Source organism: Setaria viridis, chromosome 3 (genome assembly GCF_005286985.2).
Source record: "Setaria viridis chromosome 3, Setaria_viridis_v4.0, whole genome shotgun sequence".
Taxonomy (NCBI): Eukaryota; Viridiplantae; Streptophyta; class Magnoliopsida; order Poales; family Poaceae; genus Setaria; species Setaria viridis.
In genome coordinates, this window is record NC_048265.2 from 40,366,765 (window position 1) to 40,385,097 (window position 18,333).

Consider the following 18,333-nt stretch of genomic DNA (forward strand, 5'->3'; position numbering starts at 1 on the left):
GGGCGAGAGCTATCCACTTACTAGGGCTCTAGCCGTTAGGTAGGGTTTGGACGACTAGCTACAACCCAAGCTCCATCCGAGCGGGTACAGATGTACAACCTCTGCAGAGTGTTTAAAGCAATAGCTATAGTCCATGTCCATAGGTATGGACAGTGTTGTTGTCTACTACTACTTCTGACTAGACTTTTCTTGTGCTTCTACCTTCCCTCTTTTTGGAGATGTGATAGGCCGGCATTTTGCCATTGAGATGTGAGGGGAGGGAGCTCTCACATCGCCTTGACTGCTTGGGGACTGGACCCTTGTGTGGAGGGCCGGTGTTTGTGCCGACTTCCTTGTTGAGGTGTTGACCTCGAGATATGTGCTTGCTTCGTTGACTTGCTGCTGCCGCATGCATAAACTTCCACAACCATATATAGGATTATCCATGCATATAGAATTTTTTCCCCATTTCCTTGGCTTTGCTGCTTTTGGGAGTTGACATGGCCTACCCGCTTCTTAGGTAGACGCTGGCTTTTCAGGTGAGGAGCCCGACTACGACTTCAACAACAACGGATGGGAGGACTACGGATCGTGCTATGCTCATGTCACCTGTTGAAGATGGAGATCACCTTAGCTTCCATTATTGCTGCGTAGATGTTTTATCCTTCTCGATTCAGTCCCGTTGGACTTGTATCGGCATGTCCGGTTGAGATGTACTCGTACTCATGTCATCCTTAATGATATATGTACTCTATTTCCTGTCTATTTCTGTGTTGTAAGGATTTGTACTATCTGAGATAGGGATCCACACGTGATAGGCTTCCTGGGACTATCACCGAGGTGCGTAGGCTTGGATTCTTAGTTTTGGGAATTCTGGTCTGTTTTAGTGGTGTCACCGATGTCAGGGTCGTGATCAACTATGCAACGCACTGCATCCAGCTGGCGAAGGAGCACACCCATCCGGTGTTCGCTTTCGCCAGTGACATAGACACCACGTGAGAGGCACCGGAACCAGAAAGGAAGCATGACCTCTACCGCCGCCTGGAGAGGTTATTCGCCAGCGGCACGAGGATCACGAGCAGGGGGTGTCCCCCGCCTTTCAGTATTGGAACTCCTCATCTGGAGGTAAATGTTCCATTTGTAGTTTATTTTGGTAGAGTACCATATGCGCCCATTGGTTGGAATGAACTTATGCCTGCTAACAAATATGTTTCTCTTATTTGTTTTCTTGTAGAGTCGCCGATCCTTTGTCTCTGTCGCTCCCATCCCAGATCATCCCAGATCCAAAGGATATTCTGACTAGACGGATGAGGGAAGTGAGAGGGGAAAAGGTGAGAAAAGCTACCGCAGAGGCTGGCACTGGTAGTGAAAGCCCCCAAGCATCATCTGCAACCAAGGATGATGCTCCGCCGAGTGGTGGGAGGTGGGCCGGGAAGGTGCCAATGGTGCAGTCAAAGAAGTAAGGGCGGTTTTCGGTGCAAGGGATGGGAGCTGGCAGCATAAGGCTGGACGAGCACGTTCCACACCGTCGCTGTCTCGTGGCGCTTGACTACAAGGACTCGGATGACAGCGGGGCCGTGCCATCACCGGAGCCAGCTACTGCGAGGACTCCGACCCGCGCACCTTCTCTGATTGCTGTCAGAACTCTCCCAGCTTGGGTCAGTACCTCCCTGACTGATGCCTACGCTTCCCTGGATGCTGCCGGTACTCCCTCAACTTGGGTCGGTGCTTCTCCGGGTGCTGCTTCAACCCCTCCAACTGCTGCTAGTGATTCCTCAGCTGCTGTCGGTACTCCTGGAGCTCCCGTGAGTCAGTACCTCTCCCTCCACCACTCCTGCGAAGGCAGCTACTGCGCCCACTCTTTCTTCAGCGGTTCAATGCGCTCCCACGGGTGCGCACCTCTGTGCGGTGAGTGGGTCTGGCCCAAGGATTATGGTAGCTACTTTTTACTTTGTGGTTGTCTGTTTAATCTGCAATTTTGGTTGTAGGCCTCCACCTGATGTTGTTTTCAGAGATGCCACGGCTCTTGTGCCTCCGAGAGTGGATGCCAAGCCATCCCCGAGCCCTACACCCTACATGGCACCTATTGCCGTTGCATCAAAAGAAATGGGGAGGGGGGGGGCAGAGACTCTGAGCGTGCCAACTCCTGCCACTGGTCCCCAACGTGGAGCTGGGGATGACTCTTCTTAAGTGACAGGTGCTTCGACGGCTCCTAACATGATGGCCGTGGGCAAAGCAGAGGCCATTGTGGAGGAGATCCGCAGAGAGGTTCCTCTGCCTCGAGTTAGTCCTCCACACCCTCTACACACCGTCCGAGAAGTTGCCAGCGGCTACGTTGGGGAGGTGGAAGAGGATCCCATGTTGGAGTGAAGGAGGGCGAGCAGCTCTTCCAGTCATTGCACGAGGCTTCCCAGCTGTCTCATACGAGTACGTGTTTCCTGTGTGACCTTTTTGCTGTACTTGCTTCTTGGGTCTGATAGTCATTGTTGGAGCGGATCATTGCGCGTAACAAACGCAAGTCTAACATGTTGGAGGAGACGATGCTGTCTTAAAAGGAGAACCAGCAATTGATGGCCTGGCTGAGGCACCTTGATGAGCAGGCGATCGAGCGGGAGTACTCCACCAACCAGGAGATTGAGAAGCTGCGGGTAGAGTCGTCGGTGCTCCGGCAGGAAGCTGAAACTATCTATAGCAGCCTCAAAGGTGTGTTTCCGATTGCACTTGTTTTATTATTGTCATCTTCTGCGCTCATCCAACACCTTGCATTGCCTTGCAGCTCGTGAGGAGGAGTAGGTGAGGGCACATCAGGGCATGGAGGAGCTCCAGGGTAAGGTACGGGACCTTGGCGGCGAGGTCGTGCAAGCTCGGCGGAATGACACCAAGGCTAGGAGGGATCTGGAAGGTAATTAACCTCACAGTCCGACTAGTTTATATTGTAGCTGAAGCTTGATTGTGCTAAGAATGACGTCGTGAAGAACATCGCGGGGTCATCATTGCGCAATTTGTAGATCTAGAGGCGCATCGCAAGTGGGAGCAAGAGTGGGCGGACAACCTGAAGGCATAATGGAGATCCTCGACCTGCTCCTTGTGCATCCATCGACCTAATAGCCACTCAAGGCGCTGATTCACAGGCCGCCCAGCATGGGGGTTTGCCAGCACGTCGTCCTCAAGAGGTTTCAGTCTTACTTGCGGATGATCAACCTCGCAAGCACTAGACATGTGTTAGTGGTGCTGATGTCTCTTTTTCCTCAGACCCCCTTGGAGCCGCTCACCACTGGGTACGCCCTTGGAACCACCTCTGGACAGATTGATGAGCTGTTGCAGGAGGTGAAGACAGTCGCCATCATGCTCACCAACAATGTTGTACCCGAAGATGGAGACGATGAACCTCCACTTGTGGCACATTGAACATGAGATCAGTCAGTAGTACTGCCTCTAACCCATACACCAGGAAGAGGCCCGTGCCTCTACTTGGCTGCATATGCAACCCCCATATTACCGCAAGTAGCTCCTGCAACCTTTTGGTCGCATACTTTTTTAACCGATCGAGGATCCTAGACTTGATTCCAGGCAACACCGCTCTATTGGCCCACTTGACTTGGCCGTTGGCCCTCGGGTGGGCGATAAAAGCATGACAGACCTTGATGTTCCATTCATCACAGAAATCCAGGACTCCCAGCTAGTGAAGTTTGTTCCCAAGTCAGTTATGACTCCATTGGGGACCCTGAACCTGTGGGTTATCTCCGCTATGAACTCGGCGGCTTTAGCAGCCGTTAGCGTTTTTGTCGGCTTCACCTCTATCCACTTGGTGAACTTGTCAATGGCAACCAACATGTGGTTGTATCCTCCGGATGCCTTTTTGAGGGGATTGATCATGTCGAGTTCCCAGCCCTTGAAAGGCCATGACATTGGGATAGTTTGCAATTCTTGTGCTTGTGCGTTGATCTGCTTGGTGAAGAATTGGCATCCCTCGCATCGGCTTACCAGGTTCTCTGCATCTGCTACCACCTTGGGCCAGTAGAAACTGGATTGGAAGGCTTTGCTGATGGTGGTCATGGCGCCGGTGTGGTTTCCGCAAATTCCTGTGTGTATTTCATGGAGCAATTGTCGTCTTTCTTCTTGGGAGATGCACTTCTTGAGGACACGTGATCACGTGACTCGGCGATAAAGGTTGTCTCCTATGAGGACATAGTTCTTGCTCCGCCAAGTGATCCGCTCATGGAGCGCTCGCGTTTCTCAATCCAGATTGGTTTTGAGCTGTCGAAGCAGTCCATCTTTAATGAAGTTCCTAATTTCTGTTATCCAATCGGGCTCAGGCTCGATCATTTGGACGTCGTTGGGGCCATCTTGTGTGGGAGCCGAAGTTGTGGCATCCTCTTCCTCCATAGGGGTTCTTTATCAAGGGTTTTATCAGGTCCTAGATGAACACCTTAGGTGGCACCGCCGACCTGTTGGACCCTATCTTGGCCAGTGCATCGGCTGCCATGTTGTTGTCGTGGATGACGCGGTGGAATTCTAGCCTGTAGAACTTTCCTTCTAGCTTCCGTATTTTCGTGCAATAGGCATGCATCCTCTCGCTGGTTCTTGACCAATTCCTATTCACTTGGTTGATCACGAGCTCCGAGTCGCCTCTGACAATAAGGCGCTTGATCCTGAGTGAAATCATGATGCGTAGCCCGTAGAGGGCCACTTTGTACTCTACAACACTGTTTGATACTGGGAACATTATCTGCAGGATGTACTTGACCACTTCCCCTTTAAGGGAGATGAACAAGATCCCAATCTTGCCTCCTTCGATCTTCATGATCCGTCAAAATACATGGACCAGTATTAGGATTCTTCCTTTAGGGAGGGCGTCTGGATCTCCATCCACTTGGCCACGAAGGTGATGTCATGTGCAGCCAATTCTATAGACCACTTCATGATTCGACCCATGGTGTCTCTGTTATGAAGGATGTCGCCTATGGGATAGTCGAACACTACAACAATCTTGTGGGCCTCGAAGTAATGCTTTAGCTTTCTTGCGGTGATCAGGAGTGCATCTACCAACTTTTGCACCTGATTGTAGCAGACCTTGGACTCCATCAGGACTTCACTGATGAAGTATACTGGTCACTAGAAGCCGTATGTGTGTCCTTCTTTTGATCGCTCAACCACCAGTACCGTTGTGACTACATGGGTAGTAGCAGTCTCAGTGGGACTCAGCATGGTCTCCATCTTCATTAGCGTTCTCAGCAACATTGAGGATCCGCTGTCGCCTAGCAGCTCAGTTGGCATTCTTCTAAATGCGTTGTGCCTTGTCCTGCTCCGTTAATCCCTCCATGGTTCATTCGTCGCCGGAGACCGGTGCCGCTGGAGCAACAGCGTATACAAAATCGGGGGGCGAGTTGCTTTCGGAGTTGTCAGTGGATGCAATGGTAGTACCCATCTGGCCTTCATCTTCTGCCTCTAGCTCCAAACCCATCACAGATTGCGTCTGGGAGCATCTTTCCGATAGCTGATCCGGGTCGGTGGTGCAGTTTGTCTCCACACCTTCCTCCAAGATTGGAAAAAGGAAATCATCGGCTAGCAGATGGCTATTGATAATGGCCATGACCTACAACTTGTCCTCATCCGACTAGTCATTGACCGAGTCAAAGAAGTTTGATCTCACCATAGCTTTTCTCATCGCCTCCCGGAAGGTAGCAACGGTGTTCCTCAGTCCATAAGAGATATGAATCTGAGGAGTCAAACCAGTCGACGCCCCTCCGAGAGTAGATTCGCACAGGGTTATGCACTCGGCCAGTTGAGTTGTGATTTGATCCATAGCTTGGACAAGATCTTCAGTGGAGAGAGCCACGGGCGCTCCGTCCGTTCCCGTTGTTGGGTATAACAGGTGGCCAACCAGAACTCTTGGGTTCCTAGTCTGCGGTGGCCTCCCGGCAATAACTCGGTTGGCTTGGATCTGGTTGTCAGCCAGATTGGATCTGTTGGATAGACCCAAGTTGCCCGCGACCGAGGACGTGGCTTGATTGGAGGCCTTGATCTTTTTGATCGGAGAACTAGGGATGATGATGGGCACCTCCCCGATGAGAAGCTGGCCCCCAAGAGGGACTGAGTGGTTGGCCCCACGATTGTCGGCGGCGGAGGCAGCGTGATGTCCCCAGAAGGGAATTGGTGCTCCCATCACGGCGAAGATGATGCAGCTCTTCGGGATCTTGACAACGTCCATCAAGCTCGCCAACTGATACAGCGAAACCCTACCTGGCACGCCAACTGTCAGGGGAATAGTCCAGCAGTCCACCATGGGGTAGACCAAGGTGGTAGATTGTGTGGAGAGAATTGCTGCACCTAGAGCTAGATGGATGAACACAAGGACACATGGGACTTTACCAGGTCCGGGCCACCAGATTGGTGTAATACCCTATGTCCTTTGCTCAAGGTTGTATTCTTAGCGTATAGAGTATCGAATATGGCTTGGGTTTTTGAGGGGGGGGGTCCCTACCACCCTTATATAGTCCAAGGGGTAGAGTTATAGATCTAATTCGATCTAATTCTAGTCGGTTACAAGGAAATCTACTACCTTTCGGGACAAGTTATCTCTAACTAAATCTTTTGATGCCGACACTTCATCTTGATCCATACGCCTACCCCGACTCCCCCATGTATGGGTCGTTTTACCCCCTTTGGAGAACAGCAAGGCCTATCCGAATGGCCCCTCGTATGGACTCTACATAAGGGTTAAGTAGATGGCTATAGATTGGAACAGAGTTATTGTTGGTGGCTAGCCCTCATCACAAATAACTATTTCATCCCTGATTCCTTCCATGCCCATGGATTTACCGCATGCTCAAGTAAGCTATGTTTGCAGATGGATCTTAAACCTGATGTCAAATTGTGGATAATTGAAAGAATTTGTTGTTTGTCAGCTTTAGGGAACACTACCAGAGAATAGACCTGTCGTCCACTATATTAGTGCCGGTTGCAATTGAGCCCGATACTTATGTGAGCATTAGTACCAAGCCTAGCGGCTAGTCCCCCAAGGCCGCCGCGTGACCCCCTTTAGTATCGGTAGGGGGCACCAATGGGTACTAAAGGGTGCACATTAGTACCGGTTGGTGCCCCTACCAGGTACTAAAGGCCCGGTGGCACATTAGTACCGGGTGGGGGCACGAACCGGTACTAATGTGCACCCTTTAGTACCCGTTGGTGCCCCGAACCAGTACTAAATTCCCTCCTATAAATCTGCCTTCTTCTTCCTTCTGCCTGAGCCATTCACCATAGCTTCAGCTTCATCCTATCCATGGCGCCATAGGGGAGGTGCTGCCGGATTGAAGACCATTTCATGGGGATTTCACACATTCAAGTGTTCCAAAGGTTAGAAACTTCATCCTTCCTTGATGCGTGGTTATAATACTAAGTTTTATGCTTTAGACCTAGAGTAATTTGTGATTTTTAGAATAAGGTACTATGGAGAAATTTTTCATTTATATGCATGTGTTATTTAGAGCTCATATTTGTAATTTTTAGAATAAGTTACAATTTTTTGGATGCTATGTTTCGTATTAGTCAAATAAATTGATATGAGGTTAGAGGAATAATTTCATAGTTTAGTACTTTTTAAATATGAGCTAAATAAATTATGGCAAATGTGAGCGAGATAAATTGTGGTACATAGAGATAATAAGATGAAATTGAGGTACGTAATTAGTCATTTTTAGAATAAGCTACAATGGAGAAATTTTCATTTATATGTTATGTTTGAGCTAAATAAATTGTGGGGAAAATATAGAATTTGTTCATAGTCTAGTCATTTGCAAATATGAGCTAAATAAATTGTGGTACATAGAGATGGCTTCTGCTACTAGAGGTAGTGGCGATGGTGGGGGCGATCGTCGTTCCCCTCGCGGCAAGAGGAAAACAATAGTTGGCCCTCATGATAAGCCAAAGAAAATGAGCACGTGGGAGAAATCTATGCTTCATTATTTGCAAAGATGTCATGAAGATGTTGTTGCGACAGGTTAGGAACCTCCTTTTGGTGGTCGTTATGCTCCACCGCTAGTCCTGGGTGTTTCAGGTCCACTTAGTACTACCGTTGCATGAGGCACAAATAGACCACAGGATGAGGCTAGGTCAGCGAAACCTTTGTCTTCGCTACCCAAGGATGGTTAAAGTCCTCCCGGATTGTACTTAGAGGATGGTTTATCGTAGTGTATCATGTTGTTTGGGTCTGAAATTTAAATTTAGGTATTTCTATCTAAACTTTCAGCAACATTCGAGTTTGTCATAGTGTATCATGTTGTTTGAGTCTGAAATTTAAATTTTTATATTTCTATCTAAACTTTCAGCAACATTTCAGTTTAATGGTATTTGTTTCATATGTTTTATGTTTCATTTATAATTGTATTGATGATTAGAATATCTTTGGTTCGGTAATATTTTGTAGATGGATCGACAATGGATGTACAATGCAAACAAACATTCCATGGAGTACATTAATGGCTTGCATGGTTTTCTTGATCAGGCTGAATCCAACAAACCGCTGCCCGGTTTCATTTGTTGTCCATGAAGAAATTGCAAAAATAAGAAGGATTACTCATCCAGAAAGACTATTCAAGCCCACATATACAAGAAATTGGAGGCTTGTCCTGTGATGTTGAGGGGTAGGCCATCAAGAAGAAATTTCCTACGAAGGTAATGTGGTATTTCCCTGTAGTACCACGGTTGAAGCGTTTGTTCAGAAACAAGGCACTTGCAAAGTTGATGTATTGGCACAAAGAAGAACATAAGCAAGATGAAATGATCAGACACCCCGCTGATGGGTCCCATTGGAGAACAGTTGATACAGGATTTCCCAAGTTTGAAAAGGATGCAAGGAACATACAGTTTGGTTCAAGTACGAATGGATTCAATTCATTCGGTGAGTTCAGTAGTGATCATACCACTTGGCCTGTGACCTTATGTATGTTCAACCGTCCGCCCTGGGTGTGCATGAAGCGGAAGTTCATTATGATGCTGATAATTATCCAAGGCCCAAAACAACCTGGCAACGACATTGATGTTTACCTAAGGCTGTTAACTTTTACTGTTATGGAAGGAATAAGGTGTATGTGTGTGGGATGTGGACAAAAAGTAGAATTTTAATCTACAAGCATTGTTGTTCGTAAGCATTAATGATTGGCCAACGCATGGTAATCTATCTGAATAGTCAAACAAGGGATTTCGAGCCTGCACGTACAGTTTAGATGATACTTGCAGCATGTATTTGAAACATTGTAGGAAGGTCGTGTATACGGGTCATCGTTGATTTCTTCCTGCTAAGCACCCGTTAAGAAAGAAAGGGAAGCATTTTGAAGGGGAGGAAGAAAAATGTATTATGTCCGTTCACCATAATGGTAAACATGTATTTTCTATGATAAAGGATGTGCGGGTAGTCTTTGCCAAGGGATCTAGTAGCCAACCTGTTTCGAACGATGAGGACGGACATGCCGATGAGGATGGACATGCACCCATGTGAAAGAAGAAAAAATCTATATTTTGGGAGCTACCTTATTAGGAAGTCCTTCAGGTTCGTAATGCAATTGATGTGATGCACCTGATGAAGAATCTTTGCGTCAACGTTCTTGGCTTCCTGGGTACATATGGAAAGGCAAATGATACAATTGAAGGATGTCGGGACATAAAACATATGAAACAACGAGATGGCCTACATCCGAAAAAGAGAGATGATGGACATTACTTGCATACTGTCAGTTACACTCTCAGTAAGGAAGATAAGGAAAGCATGTTTGAGTTCTTGAATTTTATTAAGGTCCCATCGGGCTACTCCTCAAATATACAAGCAATAATAAATTTTAAACAGAAGAAATTCATAAATCTAAAGACCCATGACTGCCATGTCCTGATAACACAATTGTTGCCTATTGCGCTGAGGGGTATTCTGCCAGAGAATGTGGAAATAACAATCGTGAAGCTATGTGCATTCCTCAACATGATTTCTCAGAAGGCAATCCATCCAAACAATCTACTAAAGCTGCAGAATGACGTGGTGCAATGCCTTGTTAGCTAGGAGATGGTCTTTCCACCTTCCTTCTTTAATATCATGACTCACCTTCTAGTCCACCTTGTTGAAGAGATTTTTATTCTCAGTCCTGTATTTCTACACAATATGTTCCCTTTCGAGAGGTTTATGGAAATTCTGAAGAAGTATGTTCGTATTCGTGCCCATCCAGAAGGAAGCATTGCAAAGGGATATGGAACAGAAGAGGTCATTAAGTTTTTTTTGACCTTATTGACGACTTGAGTTCGATTGGAGTCCCTGTATCACGCCATGAGGGGAAACTGAAGGGAAAGAGCACAGTAGGGAGGAAAGCTCAGATGGACATTGATGAAGATACATTTCATAAAGCACACTTGACAGTCCTGCAACAATCATCCCTGGTTGTTCCATATATGGAGGAGCACAGGGCTATTGTACGGTCCTCAAACCAAGGGAAGACTGAGGCCTGGATTACACGTCATCACATTGATACTTTCGCCTCTTGGTTGCAGCGATGACTGATGGGTGATGACACGATTGAAGAACTAGCATGGTTGGCTAGGGGTCTATCTATCTCAGCATCGACATTCCAAGGATATAAGATAAATGGGTACACATTTTACACCAGAGCCCAAGACCAAAAGAGCACAAACCAAAATAGTGGTGTCCCTATTGATGAAATAGACAACAATGGAAAAAAAGACAAATATTATGGCTTTATTGAGGAGATATGGGAACTCGACTATGGACCTTTGAAAATCCCTTTGTTTTGGTGCCAATGGGTGAAACTTACTGGAGGAGGCATAACGACAAACAACTATGGGATGACAATAGTGGACCTCAACAAGATTGGATACAGAGATGAACCATTCGTCCTAGCCAATGATATGACTCAAGTTTTCTATGTGAAGGACATGTCCAGCAAAGCAATAAGGAAGAGTGCTAATAAGTTAGATGACCAGCCAAAATGCCTCATAGTTCTTCCAGAGAAAAGAAAAATCATTGGAGTTAAGGATAAGACTAACATTTCAAAAGATTATGATCAGTTTGATGATCTTCTTCCATTTTTAAGTCGAGGTTGACCCAAGCATCCTGTTAGCAGAAGAGGACGCTCCATACTTACGCCACGATCACAACCAAGGGACGTTCATCTAGAGGAGGGTTATTAATGTTCCTCAAAGGATCTTGATGTCGCCTAGAGGGGGGGGGTGAATAGGCGTAGCCTGAAATCATCACCACTTAAAACAAGTTTATCAGCGACATGCGGATTATTCTAGAAATACTTCCGGAGATTCCGCAATTTACGAAATCTCCAATGAAATCTCTGGAATCTCCAAAGATAGAAAGCACACACCTTAAATAGTGGAATAAAACTGTCTACCTGAAAACCGGAACTTCCGGTTTCTCCGGTTTTGATTCGGGCAAAGAGAACCCCTTAAACCTTATGCGATGCAAGTGAGGTAAAGATCAAACCGGATTTAGAGAGTATGCTCAGATGGTGTATCTTAGCAAGAACCTCCAGTCCCCAAAAATATCCCACACCCCAAAAACTAGCCGTTAGGGTTGTCAGACCAAAATCGGAACTTCCGATTTCCCAAAACCAGAACCTCCGGTTTTTCAAACCAACTAACCTGAACTTTTTTCAGAAACTCTGGAACTTCCGGAAACTTCTAGAACTTCTTGACCGTTAGTGTGTACGTATGGCTTTTGTATCTCTCATCCATCACATAGGATTCTTGAGCACTGAGACTATGTCAAATGACCATGTGATGCATCCCTCTTGATAGTATGGCACACCTATACTCAAGATCAAAATATAAATACCATGTTCATCTTCTTGAGCTTCATTACCATGAACCATGCCATACTTGATAAGCATATCTACTTGAGAGCTGCATCCATCTTTATCTCTTTGGTTTGAGCACTTCAACCTTGAGCTAGTGACTTGGATCAATATTCAACCACATATGAAATGGAACCCAATTTTAGATCACAAGTCACTTCTTCATATGACTCAATAAACATTTGATGTGTCCCATTGCTATACTCGATAAGGCTTGACTTGATACCTCAAAATTCTCCAAGCAGTAGCCCCTTCACCCTAGCAAAGCTCATGGCCCAAGTCAGTACTTGACCAAACCTTGCCTAGTGCCTCGATGCTAATTACTTGCTTGATTACTTCATCCAATCGCTGCCGCATTTGAGTCTAGCTATGTCTTTTTATTATAAATGAAACCACTTGAGATCATATCTTATTTTGACTTCTATATCTCATTTATTTATAACAAGCCTCTCATTTTATTTAGAAACCAACTAATATCCCAATGTCATCATGTCTCTTTCTTTACTTCAATTTGCTTGTCATATATCATATATAGCCATCATGGGATTCACATAATATTTCTTACTATGACATTCATCTTTAACTTAAAGCAATCTTACAATATAAGGCCGTCAACCAAGCCTCAGCTCTCTTTTAGACCATTGCTTGCTTGAGTGAACAATGCCACTTATTATAATTGTTCTTTTCATTGTATGTGCCATTTAATGCAATCTTTCCCACAAAGATTATTCATCAATAGTATTATGCGAGCTCATAGACTTAACAAGTCCATTAGACCTTTAATCACGTTGTCATTCGACTCACCAAAACCCACTAGGGGCCTAGATGCTTTTTCAATCTCCCCCTTTTTGGTGATTGATAACAATCTTGATTAAAGCTTACAAAAGATATATCATTAAAGCTTTTGATTACTGAGATTTGGATAGAGGTCCCCCTCATCATGTGCATAGAATTCTTTTTCATCAATTTGCACATTTTCAAGACAAGCATGGAGCTCCCCCTAAATCTCAGCATGCGTGGGGTGCAAAACAAGTGTGTGAACAAATAACACGTGATGCATGCATCATATATTCATCAACCAAATAAAATGAGAGAAAGTGGTGCTGTCTACAAGGTCAAAACCAGAACTTCCGATTCTAAAAATCGGAATTTCTGTTTTCCACCTGATGACACTGACCAAAGACATTCATTAAACAATAAAACAATACTAGCATGCAAATGAGTTTAACAAAGCTTAAACAGGTTCAACACACATAGTAGCACAAATTACATAAATTCTCAAGTCCACAAGAGCTAAGATTGAATTTATTACAAGGGCTTGTTGCATCCAACAGCCAGAAACCTGAACATCCAGTTCTGGAAAATTAGAACCTCCGGTTTTGCCAAACAGCTACTGACAGAAGCTGGACCGAAGCTATAATCCTTCACTTATTCTCCTCCTTTGTCATCCATCACCAAAAAGGATGTTGGGGGCTTTTCTTAGCTTCTAGTCTTCAGCTGGATCATCATGGGGCTCCCTATCACCATCATTGCCACTCGGGCCGCTAAAGGGACGAGGAGGAGGATGTTGTGGCACTCCAAAGAACATCGAAGCAAGCTGTTGTGCTACATCTTCAGGGATGTCTGGGTCAACAATGGAGGGATGAGGTGTGTTTGTGCCAAGAAAAGGATCACCGGAAGAAGAACCACCACCACTGGTCATACCACCAAATGTGGGATTATAGTAACCAAAAGTCCTTCCCCAATAATCAGCAGATTGAGCATTCTCCCACTATTGTTCAATTATTTCCAGCTCACTTTCTTGACCATCCAAACCAATGGGAGAGGAGGATTGTTTGGCATGTTGAGCTCTTGCATTTGCTTGCGCCAAATAGTGTCCTTCTTTCCCTTTTGCCTCTCCTTGTGCAACTTGGTGTTCATAGAGTTGCACATGCCCGTGAAGAAGTTGAACATCTTGTGAAGAGGGGAGGGAGGCTTATACCTTGCTTGAGAGCCACTAGCACCACCTTGTGTAGATGTGGTCCTTACTGCCCTAGATGGTGCAGCAGCCCTAGAAGGAGCATCGGAAGGGGCAGTAGCACTAGAAGGTCCCTCCGGCTCAATAGATGGGCTAGAAACACCTCCGGGAGGGTTGAAAAACTGCTCAAGTGTTGGCCCAACAATGTCATTCTTCAAATAAAATGGCTTATGAGGATGATCATACCCAAATCGAAGCCATGTCACATGCTCAATCACATACATAAGATAAGGAGCATATCCACAACACCTTTGTGGAGGGCTAGCAATTTCCTTTATCTCCTCCCAAATGTAATCCACCACACTAAAATAACTTGCACTAGGTGACATGGCCTCACCAAATTCCGACCATAAAAAGTTATCTTGCTAGCATCACCTTCTCTTGGTGCGAGTGTCTTTCTAAACAACCAGTTAAGATAGCCATAGAAAGGAATCAAGTTACGTGTCTCTCCATAGTTGACCGGTTGAGGTGTGAGATACATTCCAGACATTGCACCTTTTGATAGAGATTTGCTAATATGAATCCTCACAAGGTCTAGATCATCCGTGCTAAAGCCAAGGAGTGTAGCAAAATCCCTTATGGATATTCCATACGAATTTACTTCCATCATCCAATACACCGACCTCACATTTTTCTTCACAGTAAAGTAGCAAGTGGCATAGAATTGAGCGATGATTTCACTATTCCAACTATGCACAAAGCTCATGATGCAATACACATTTTTGTCCTTGCAAGCTTGTATCACTTCATTTACCACGGTGTCTCTCAAATTTGCCAAGTGAGGCCAATCAATGAATTGAGAGCGAGCAATGGGCACACGTTTAGCAAGAATAGCACTCAGATAGAAGTTTTGGTGAAAATCTGTGTAGAATCTATAATCCAGATTTGCCTTTCCAAATTTTCTAGGGATTCTTTGCTCTTTCTTTCCGACAAATTTCAGTCATTCCTGCAGCCTTGTAGTTCACTTTGACTCTGTAAATAGCTGCCTAAGGTGCTCTCATCCTTGCTTCTCTAAGGACACCTGATTGTGAAGGTTGAAAATGAGATGTAGGCATGTCAAAATCATCACCTTCTTCTTCTTCATTGTTACCACTGCCAGTCCCTTGACTATCCTCATGACTACTGGTATTTATGGCTTTGCACTTCCTCTTCAAACTCTCACGAGGTGGCTGCACATAGGTCTCATCCTCAGTCTCCTCATCATCACTAGATGTTGTTATTTTCATCACTACTGAGATTTCAATGCGAATAGTCCCTCTGGACAGTTCTCGTGTGACGGTGGCCCTCTAAGATCTCCTAGGCTACACTGGTGGATCATTGCTTGGATTTGCTTTCTCCGTTCCCCTTCTTCGAAAAACAATGTCTTTACTCCCCCTTGGAAGATCTATGTCAAACAAGTGCAACAAACTCAGCAAAGATCCTCTGACAGATAACACAAACTATCCCTCGAGCTAAGAACATGATACGGGCAGAGAGGAAGGGTGAACTGGGGTGTCCCTACCCAAACTGGAACTTCTGGTTCCTGAAATCTGGAACTTCCAATTTTGGCAGCGAAAACCTAGATCATGAATCCATCTGTTCGGCCATGGGAAATTGAATCCATTGCTAGGAATAGCATCTAGGGTCTAAATGTAGATGTTTTGACCATGGGAAACTTAGAGATAAACCCTAGAAAAGTAGATCGGGGAGGAACTCGATTTAGGGAACCTTGAGACATGATTTCTGAGTTCTTGCGGATGAAAACGGAGGGGAAACGGATCCTCCAGTCTTGAATCGCAAGAATCAACCACTAATCCTTGAATCCCACGGTTGAATCTTCGGATCTCCTTGAATTGCCACTTTTTCACCCCTTCCTACTGTTCCTGGTCGGGCTAGGTGGATAGTGATGAATGGGAGAGAGAGAGAGAAAGCGTAAGCCATGGGCCCACAGGAATATAACCGTTAAGGGCCCGATGGAAATCGAAGCTTCTGATTTTGACTTAACCCGCTGAGAGAATCTGATTTGTCACACTTGAGATGAAGCTTGTGATTTGATAGACTTTGATTGAGATCCTTAAGTAATTATGTCATGCAGAAGATGGATTTTGGAACACAGATAGGACATTTCTTAGAGATAAGAGGTTTTGAAAAGAATATCCAATCATGTAGCCCTTGAGATAAGATTTAGAGAAGATCCTATGGACTTTAGAAAGTTTCACCATTTGTAGTTAGCCAGCAAACAAGCAAGAATAACCCTAACTACAAATGGGTCAACATGGCCACAAAGACTAAGATCCAAATGGTTTTGCAAAAAGCACACTTCCTATCATGCTAGTTAAATTTTTTTGAAAATTTATCCTATCTCACGCAGAGCATACAATGATCATATAGACAAGATAAGAGTAGTTATGTTTAACTCATGCCCTCTTTCACCGATTAAAAGGACATAGAACATATTCTAGTCAACAAAGATAGAGAGGCATCAATTAAATATCCAAAACCCATCCCAACCACAAAGGCGAGTCTAGCGATCTTTGCATGCCAAACATACTAACATGAGAAAGCCTAGATGCATAAGGTAAAGCAAGGAGTTTGAGAAATTTCATACCTTAGCCCTAGGACAAGACTTCTTCACTTAGAAGAATGATGGCACCATTTTCTTGCATAAGATATTTCTTTTAATCCCAAGTACTAGCTCCATTAGATGCACATCAAGCCCTCAAGTTCAATTATTTTTCATTGTGGTTATAGCAAATATAATACAATATTGCTTCTTAGGGAAGATGTGATATTTGAGCATATGACATGAATATTTGCTACACACATGAGAGCTTGAAAATGGAGTTAGTAGCTATGACACACAATATGAGACAAGCTCCCCCTTAACATGTGCATCAAGGATTTGAGTCTTGATACGTGCACTTTTGGTTCATTTAAGGGACTAGAGGAGCTTAACCCACATTTTGAGTCACAAAGATAGAATCATGCCAAGAAAATAATTAAGTTCAGAATTGCTCACAGTGATGTAACCTGAGATGAAGCATGAGGTCTAATCATAAAGATATAGTCACCTTTCTTGACTTGCACTTTTATTCCATTGATTTAGACCTAGCTTACCAAAACCAGAACCACCGGTTTGCCAAACCGGAACTGCCGATTTTGTCTCTCCAGTTTGAATGCTTAGCTTCAGTTGAGCTATCCTACACCTCATTATATTATATTTTTTCTTGGGTGATTCCTTTCTTCTTTTAGCTCCTGTGATTATATAAGCACAATGCTTCTCGAGAGAAATTGTAGTAGCAGGCGCACAAATTATGAAATGAGCTCCCCTTTAATAAGTGCATCAAGGATGGATTTTCTTGAAACATGCACTTGACTCAGTTAAGACTCATAAGGGAGACTTATTTCATATCTTGGTCTTAGTCACATAAACATGCCATGATGAAATTTTGCAAAGAATTTCTTATTGTCTCTTAGGATGCTTATACCAACAGAATAAGTGAATGTGATGCACATGACAACTTATCGACTTTAATCAATCAGAAAAGATCAATGATGACAGAATTTTTGGAGAATCCGTAGAAACTTGCGGAATTTTTGCACTTTCCAGAAACTTCCGAAGAAAGTTGCAGAATCTCTGCATATTCTTTTTCTTCATAGAAACTGGACCATCCAGATTCAGAAACGGAACCTCCAGTTTTGCTTTAGCATTTCAACGTTGAGGTTCTGTTGATATCCTTGACTTCTTTTCTTGAATATAATATTGTCATTTATGATATGTACGTACATTTATCACAAGAGCTTCCGAAGAAGTGGTCAAAAGCATATAATGGCATGAGAGATAAATATTACTTAACTGGACCAAGAATGCTATCTAGTTGTTGTATGTGATTAGCACATGAGCATGTTCATATACAACCAGCTAGAAAGCTAGGAGCGAGGTACTTGTTAGCAAGAATGCATTCAAGAATAGAGTGATTCATAGGTTTCTCTTGGCATTGTTTGTTGAATAGACATGAAGTTCCCTCTTGAGCCAATGATAAAGGATAAAGCTCTTCTAGAGTGTGCCAAGCTCCAATGCACCTACAAGTATATGTAGAGACCTTTCAAGCACACTTTGGTACCAAACCATGTTGGGTCTACTAAGGTTAGTCAACAAGGTCTTAGGTGCCCAAATGGCTTTTGTGCTAGCCTTAGGTGAGTGAGTCACTTTGGCAGCACAAGAGTCATTTAGGTTCTTCCTAAGCTCCTTAGAATCATTATGAATGGACTTGAACTTAGGAATGTTACCATTTGGGTAATCCTTACCAAGATGACCCTTCTTTCGACATGCATAGCAAGTTTTGTGCTTGATGTTGCTTGTTGCTCTCTTATCTTGACTTCTAACAGCAACACCTCCCATATATTTCTTGAGCTTTAAGGAAGCCTTTGTTTAGCTTGATATGGGGTCTCATAGCCAAAACTAGTACCTCCGGTTTTGCCAAATCGGAACCTCCT

General features: G+C 44.4%; 1 pseudogene; it reads left to right on the forward strand.

Annotated features, from left to right (window-relative positions):
* The first annotated feature begins 8,655 nt into the window (after positions 1–8,655).
* Positions 8,656–10,658, forward strand: LOC140222274 (uncharacterized; annotated as a pseudogene).
* Positions 10,659–18,333: the final 7,675 nt, after the last annotated feature.